The sequence below is a fragment of the Pan troglodytes genome, chromosome 16 (genome assembly GCF_028858775.2).
Source record: "Pan troglodytes isolate AG18354 chromosome 16, NHGRI_mPanTro3-v2.0_pri, whole genome shotgun sequence".
NCBI classification, from domain to species: Eukaryota; Metazoa; Chordata; class Mammalia; order Primates; family Hominidae; genus Pan; species Pan troglodytes.
This window is the reverse complement of record NC_072414.2, coordinates 66,949,277-66,955,951: the sequence shown is the minus strand read 5'-3', so window position 1 is coordinate 66,955,951 and position 6,675 is coordinate 66,949,277.

Sequence of the window (6,675 nt, the reverse complement as noted above, 5' to 3'; positions counted from 1 at the left end):
AGCTCAAGGCCTGGAGAGAAAAAAGACATGGAAAGATAAGATAGGTAAGGGAGCATAATGAAGCAAGAAAGAGGCAAGAAATAGAGACAAATTACGCAAAGGAGCAGAGAGAGACAGAGAGAGGAGAGGCTTAGAAAAAGAAAGAGACTCAGAAAAAGGAATGAAAGAGACAGTGATATGCAGAGATGAACACCAAGAGAGAGTAGAGGCAAGGGTAAATGTTTAAAAACCCAGAGCTTTGGAGGGTTGAGAGAGACCCACTTGGAGAGATGGGCTGGGAGTGAAGACAGGATTTTATTGTGATTGGTGTTTACATAGTAAACCTCCGTGGGATCTCTACAGCCAGGGCCAGGGCCACTGTCTGTCCTGCCAGCCAATTGCTCCTTCCCCCACACCATACACCCACCCTCCACCCCCCACCCACACCATCCTAGGCCTGAAGGGGGCCTCAGTGGGTGGGAGACACTACAGGGGTTCTTTGCCTAGAATAAGGGCCCATTGTCTGGCTCCATCCTGCCAGGAGTGGGGCCTCACTCCCACAGCTGGCATGAAAAGGGGGTGGCAGTGAAAAAAGGCAGACAAGAACTAGTGTGGCAGAGGGGAAAAGGAGGGAGAGAGCCTCGGTGCCTGGGAAGGGCTGAGCAGGAAGCATCATCCTGCCACCAGGCCAACCAGGAAGGAAAGGTCCTGGGCTTCGGGGCAGGACAACTGGGTTCTGTGTCAGTCCTGTCCCTGGTTGACCCACATGCTCTCTCTCCCTGCTATAATGCAAGCCAAGGCTGATTTACAGAGCTGTGGAGAGGAGCCAATGAGATGACAACTGGGAACCTGTCGAAGTTATCAAGTGTGGCTGCTACAGGGAAAATGTTGGGAGTCCATGTGGGCCTCAGGAAAGATATAGGGGTTCACATAGGCCTTTAGGAGAGATATCTGAGGTCCACACTGGGATCCACAAGGAAGATGTCTGGAAACCACATGGAATTTATAGGAGATATCTTGTGGTTCATGTAGGTCCTACAAGGGAAATATCGGGGTTCCCATCTGATGACCACGGACAATTTTTCTCCACTCAGAAGAATCAGAAGGGTCTCCTATTTGATAAACAACTAACGTAGGATGAGTGAGGAGGTCCAAAGTCAGAAGCCCACCTTTGTCCCAGTAGATTGTACCTTCCCTATTTAGGTAAATGGAAGGGAACAATGATCATTTAAACAAACGTTTACTTAATAGGCATTTGCTGGTTACCTACCATGAGAAGAAGCATACAGCAGTGGTTAAGAATATAAACCTAGAAGGCAGACCTTGCCCCTTCCCTGCAGTGTGAATTTGAGAAGGTACTAATCCTCACTGAACCTTAGTTTTCCACATATGTAAAATAAGGATGGTGATAATGGGACCCGTGTCTTAGGGTTCCTGCAAGGATGAAATGAATTAATACATGCAGACACATGTAACATATGGGACTGCCTGGTACACAGTAAGTATTTAATGATCTGTAAATAGATGGATAAAACAATTTTTAAAAATTAAAAATAAAGTATTTAAGCCAGGCACGGTGGCTCACGCCTATAATCCCAGCACTTTGGGAGGCCAAGGCAGGCGAATCACTTGAGGTCAGGAGTTCGAGACCAGCCTGGCCAACATGGTGAAACTTCATCTCTGCTAAAAATACAGAAATAGCCAGCCATGGTGGCGTGCACCTGTAATCCCAGCTACTCAGGAGGCTGAGGCACAAGAATCCCTTGAACCCAGGAGATGGAGGTTGCAGTGAGCCTAGATCACGCCACTGCACTCCAGCCTAGGCAACAGACCAAGACTTCCTCTCAAAAAAATAAATAAATAAAGTATTTAAAGGTGCTAGCTCAAACTGCGTGGCAGGCACTGGAGACATGTCTTTGTTGTAGTGGAGGGCAGGGGTGAGAGAGCCTGTGCCAAACCATGCAGTAACACATTTCAAGCTTCTTTGCAGATGTGGAGAATGTCACATCTGCTCATATGCCATTACTCAAAGCAAGTCACATGGGTAAGCCCAAAATTAATTCATGGGGGTCAGGGAGGTATGCTACCCATACAGGATGCCAGATAAGTCAGATGACAAATGGTGGGGACATTTAATCCCATTGCAGAGGGAGCAAGTAACTGGGAACAGGAACCCAATCAATCAGTGTCCCACAGGGCCAGCTCCAGGCTGCTTATCTTTCCCTGCCTAGCTATGCCTGAATGAGGCATGTCCATCCAAGAGTCTCTGGGAGAATATTTATGTTACAGGCCAGTAAACGAATAAAAATAGAAGTATTTACTGAACTTTTAATGTCTGAGTGAAATGCTAAACTGCATGACCATCCTAAGAAATAAGTGCTATTGGGCCGGGCGCAGTGGCTCACACCTGTAATCCCAGCACTTTGGGAGGCCAAGGCGGGTGGATCACAAGGTCAAGAGATCGAGACCATCCTGGCTAATACGGTGAAACCCGGTCTCTACTGAAAATACAAAAAATTAGCCGAGCATGGCAGCGTGTGCCTGTAGTCCCAGCTGCTGGGAGGCTGAGGCAGGAGAATGGCATGAACCCAGGAGGCGGAGCTTGCAGTGAGCCGAGATCCCGCCACTGCACTCCAGCCTGGGCGACAGAGCGAGACTCGGTCTCAAAAAAAAAAAAAAAAGAAAGAAAGAAAGAAATAAGTGATACTATCCATATTCTATAGATGAGCCAAGTGAAATTCAGAGAGGTAAAGTGATCTGCCCAAGGAAATTGGATGGATAGATCTAAGAAATAAAAGAACCACTATCTTTAGGCTGGGTATCCCCAGAGGCAGACACTGAGATAAGGATGTTCATATAAATGGTCCATTTGAGAGATGATTCCGTGGAGCACTAGTAGGAGAGAGGGGGAGTGAAACAAACAAATGAAGAAAAGCAATATAGGGTGCAATAATTAGCAGATTACCACTGTGGACAAATGGGGCTTGCTTGTATTGGGCATCTCTGGGAGAGTGAAGAAGACAAGGTACTCATCCCACTGAAGGAGTGATGACACTGATGGTTTCTTCATTAGTTGAGAGCTGTTCCTGGCACCTCCAGCCTGCCGGAGTGCCTTCTGAGCAGACAGCACCCTCAGGCAGAAAATCCCAGGGGCTTATAGTAAAAAAACATCAGGAGTGGCTAAGGGGGTATGGGAAGGGCACTGTGTCGTGACATCTACCACAGCCAGGACCTAAACCCATCAGCCTGGCTCCTGAGCCATCTTATGTCACCTCCATGATAATCCTGTTAATCACGTTATTATCCATGCTGTTAGTCCTGTGGAAGTTTACAATATGGAGTCTTCTTTCTTAACAAAGAGCCTCCCCTGACTGGCGCGGTGGCTCATGCCTGTAATCCCAACATTTTGGGAAGCCAAGGTGGGTGGATCACCTGAGGTCAGGAGTTCGAGACCAGCCTGGCCAACATGGTAAAACCCCGTCTCTACTAAAGATACAAAAATTAGCCGGGTGTGGTGGCGGGCGCCTGTAATCCCAGCTACTTGGGAGGCTGAAGCAGGGAAATCGCTTGAACCCGGAAAGCAGAGGTTGCAGTGAGCCGAGATTGTGCCATTGCACTCCAGCCTGGGGTACAAGAGTGAGACTTCATCTCAAAGAAAAAAAAAAGTTTTTTAAATTAGCTTGACATGGTAGCATGCTCCTGTAGTCTTGGTTACTTGGGAGGCTGAGGTGGAAGGACCACATTAAGCCTGAGATATTGAGGCTACAGTAAACCATGTTCTTCAACCACTGCACTCCAGCCTGGGCAACAAAGTGAGACCCTGCCTCAAAAAAAAAAAAAAAAAAAAAAAAAGAAAGAAAGAAAGAAAGAAAGAGAAAAAAAGAAAGAAAGAAGAGAAAGAACTTCCTGCTTCCCCCAGTCTCCCCCATGCTCCTGGTCTTGTGAGATGCCACCTCCCTGACACTTAGCATGTATGCTTGATTGCACAGCACCGAGCATACAGGGACACACATACTTGCTACAGAGCCACAGAAATGTCAGATCAGCTCATCCAGCAGTGAGCAACCCTGAGGCTCAGAGAGCTCACCCTAGACCTCCCTGAACAGTGCTTCTCCTCCTTACACTGCTCCACACTGCCCTGTCCCTGTGTTTGTCCCTTCTCGCCCAAACAGACTGGAAGCTCCCCAAGACAATCCACAGATTGCAAGAAGATACTTGCAAATCATATATATGAAAAGAGACTTGCGCCCAGAATATATGAAGAATTCTTACAACTCAATAATAAAAAGACAAATAACCCACTTAAAAATGTACAAAAGATCTGAAAAGAAATTTCTCCAAAGAAGATTTACAAATGGCCAATAATCACGTGAAAACATGTTCAACATTATTAGTCATCAGGGAAATGCAAATCAAAACCACAATGAGATACCACTCTATATGTACTAGGATTACTATAATTTAAAAGATAGATAATAATAAATATTTGCAGGGATGTAGGGAAATCAGAACTTTCATACACTGCTGGTAGAAAGTAAGATAGTGCAGCCACTTGGGAAAACATTTTGGCAGTTGCTAAAAAATTTAAACTTTTTTTTTTTTGAGATGGAGTCTCGCTCTGTCGCCCAGGCTGGAGTACAGTGGCGCTATCTCGGCTCATTGCAACCTCCGCCTCCCAGGTTCACGCCATTCTGCTGCCTCAGCCTCCTGAGTAGCTGGGACTACAGGCGCCCACCACCATGCCTGGCTAATTTTTTGTATTTTTAGTAGAGACGGGGTTTCTCCGTGTTAGCCAGGATGGTCTCGATCTCCTGACCTCGTGATCCGCCCGCCTCAGCCTCCCAAAGGGCTGGGATTACAGGAGTGAGCCACCACGCCCGGCCAAAATTTAAACATTTTTAAACAAGTTATCATTTGACCCTGCAATTCTACTCCTAGGTATATACCCAAGAGAAATGAAAACATATTCACAAAATGGCCAAGAATATTTATTATGATTTTATTCCTAGTAGCTAAAAACTGGAAACAACCATCAACAAGAGAATGAATAGACAAATCATTGCATATTCATACAATGGAATATGACTTAACAATTAAAATGAATAAACTGCTGATACAGCACATGGATAAATCTCAAAAACATTATGTTGAGCAAAATAAGCCAGACCAAAAAAATGCAAACTATATGATTCCACTTATATAAAGTTCAAGAACAGGAAAATTAATGTGATGGAAGTCAGAATAGTGGTTGCTGGTTGGGGAGGTGTGTGGATTGAATGGAAAGGGGCAAAAATAAAAGTTGTGGGGAGAGTGGGGGGTGATAGAAATATTCTTGATCTTGGCTGGGTGCGGTGGCTCACGCCTGTAATCCCAACATTGTGGGAGGCCGAGGCAGACTGATTGCTTGAGGCTAGGAGTTTGAGACCAGCCTGGCTAACATGGTGAAACCCCATCTCTACTGAAAATACAAAAATTAGCCAGGTGTGGTGACATGCACCTGTACTCCCAGCTACTTGGGAGACTGAGAGGGACCACTTGAACCTGGGAGGCAGAGGTCGCAGTGAGCTGAGATCGTGCCACTGCACTCCAGCCTGGGTGACAGAGCGAGACTCCGTCTCAAAAAAAAAAAAATTCTAGATCTTGTTTAGGGTGATAGTTACAAGTGTATGAAATTATCAGAACTCAGCTGGGCATGGTGGCTCATGCCTGTAATCCCAGCACTTTGGGAGGCCGAGGCAGGTGGATCACCTGAGGTCAGGAGTTCGAGAGAAGCTTGACCAACATGGTGAAACCCTATCTCTACTACAAATACAAAAATTAGCTGGCTGTGGTGGCAGGCACCTGTAATCCCAGCTATTTGGGAGGCTGAGGCAAGAGAATTGTTTGAACCCAGGAGGCAGAGGTTGTGGTGAGCCAAGATCGTACCACTGCACTCTAGCCTAGGTGACAGAGCAAGACTCGGCTCAAAAAAAAAAAAAAACAGAACTCATCAAACTGAAAACTTAAGATAGGTGCAATTTATTGTATGTGAACTAGAACTCAGTAAAGTAATGTCATTTTTAAAAACTGGGGGGAGGCCAGGTGATGTGGCTCATGCCTGAAACCCCAGCACTTTGGGAGGTTGAGGCAAGCAGATCACTTGAGCCCAAGAATTCAAGATGAGCCTGGGCAACATGGTGGAACCCTGCCTCTACAAAAAAAAAAAAAAAAAAAAATCATTCTGGCATGGTGCCACATGCTGGTACTCCCAGCTACTGGGAAGCTGAGGTGGGAGGATCGCTTGAGCCCCAGCAGTCAAGGCTTCAGTGAGCTGTGATGACACCACCGCACTCCAGCCTGGGTGATAGAGTGAGACCCTGTCTCAAAATATATATATAAGGATCCCTGGGGCAGCCTGAGTCTAGGGAATAAGGACCCCACCTTCTACCTCTTGCAATATATCTAAAAAAAGACTTGCATTTAGAATATACAAAGAATTCTTACAACTCAATAATAAAAAGACAAATAATCCACTTAAAAATGCACAAAGGATCTGAATAGAAATTTCTCCAAAGATTTACAAATGGCCACCCTTCACTGCTTCCCTTCCAACAGCAGGGCCTCCAATTGAACACCTGGGGGCACCCACACCCACAGAGTTAGTTCTCCACCAGCTAGGTGGCTCTGTCCACAGCTGGAAGTGCTGGGGCCTAGGCA